This window comes from Crocodylus siamensis, chromosome 1 (genome assembly GCF_052110815.1).
Source record: "Crocodylus siamensis isolate JL-2025a chromosome 1, ASM5211081v1, whole genome shotgun sequence".
Taxonomy (NCBI): Eukaryota; Metazoa; Chordata; order Crocodylia; family Crocodylidae; genus Crocodylus; species Crocodylus siamensis.
In genome coordinates this window covers 109,222,626-109,224,392 of record NC_143395.1, presented here as the reverse complement: position 1 = coordinate 109,224,392, position 1,767 = coordinate 109,222,626, and positions in this window count along the sequence as shown.

Below are 1,767 nucleotides of genomic sequence, written 5' to 3'. Positions count from 1 at the left end.
GTCTCACAAAACTGTATTTGCACCTCTATTTTCTAACATCAAGGCATGGCAGATGATTTTTCTGAAGGACAGAACACAACTATTCCAGCAGGGAGACAACTCAGCTCCAGGAGGCATGCCACCAACCGCTTACACTCACAAACAAAGGTATGCCACTGTAGAGTGAGAATGTCTAGCCATAAAATGGGGGCTAGAGTATTTTCATTATTACCTAGTCAGCCAGGAGTTTACATTAATAACTGACCATGCCCCTCTGAAATGGCTTAAGACCACACAGACTCATAACCATGGATCCTGGTTTTCCCTGATAAAAAACTGCAAATTCTCTGATTAGAACCCCAAAATTCATTATTAAAATTAAAGGCCCCCCACAGCCCTGCTTATGCCCCTCACTCACCTCACAGCCCACCTCCCACACTGCTCATGCCCCTCACTCCCCCAACAGCCCCCCTAACCCAACTGGTGCCCCTTACTCCCCCTGCACAGCCCCATAGCCCTGCTCATGCCCCTTAGCCCCTACCCATAGCACCTGCCCCCCAGCCTTGCCAGAGGGGGCCCCCAGCTGCCAGGGCTATGGGGCCAGGGACCCAGGTCTGAAGCTCCCTGCCCCCAACAGAAGGCAGCAACTGCTGCAACAGAAGGAGCACAGAGCTGGCTCCCCCACTGCTGCCTGCCCACAACAGGCTCAGGTGGGGGTGAGACTGGCTTCTGGTAGCAGCTCACACTCCAGGGGGCATCTCCCAGATCTGTGCAGGAGATGGGGGGCAGAGCAGGTACATGCTGTGGGCTTGTGCTCCCAGCTCTGCTGCCCTCCACTGGGGCCTCCGCAGTGCAGCATGTATGACCCAGTGTGGCCAGGCACAGCAAAGCCATGCAGGAAAACTGCTTGCTGCTGCAAGGTCTGTGCTGCCCTGGCCACACTTTCCCTGCGGGCAGGGGCAGCAGTGAGGGGCACAACCCTGCACTGCTGCCCATGCTGTGCCCATGCACACAGGAGAAGTGTGGCCAGGGCAGCACAGAGGTTGCAGTGGCAAGCAGATTTCCTGTGTATCCCCACTGTGTCCTGCTGCTCCAGGTTACACATGTTGCACTGTGGAGGCCCTGAGGAAGGGCAGCAGGGAGGGAAGCACAAGCCCGCAGCATGCATCCACCCTGCACCCGCCACACGCACAGATCTGGGGATGTGGGTCCCCCTTGCCCCCGGGGGTAGGGCTGCCTCCCAGCCACAGTGCACACTTCTGGGGGGGCGAGAGGACCTCATTTTAATTAATATAATTCTGTATTGAAATACACAAAGGAAGCACACGTGGTAAACAGAAAGGTATGTTTTTACGTATTTTACTTAATGTTACTCAGGAACAGACTAAAGATTAGGGGTGAGATCCACATAAGGAATTAGATGCTCAATTCCTTTGTTAGGTCCTTAAATCCAAAATGGGATCCTCACCTGGCACTTAAAACCCCTATATCTTCTAGTCTTCACCAGTAGAATTATTTTCGTATTCTAGTCTTCACTACTGCTGAGCACATTAGTCTTGACTGTGATGTATGCTTCAGGCATGCAGTCCACTCCTAACCCCTGACAAGATAGATAAATTTGGCCTTTTCACACCTCTCTCATCTGCTATATCTGGTCAGATTGGTCCACAAAGCACATGGTGGTGGTAGTGGTGCCCTATTTGTAACCAGTAGCTCAATGTTTAGAGCACTCACGGAGGATGGGAGAGACCAAGATTCAATTCCCTTCTCCACTTGTGAGGAATGAAA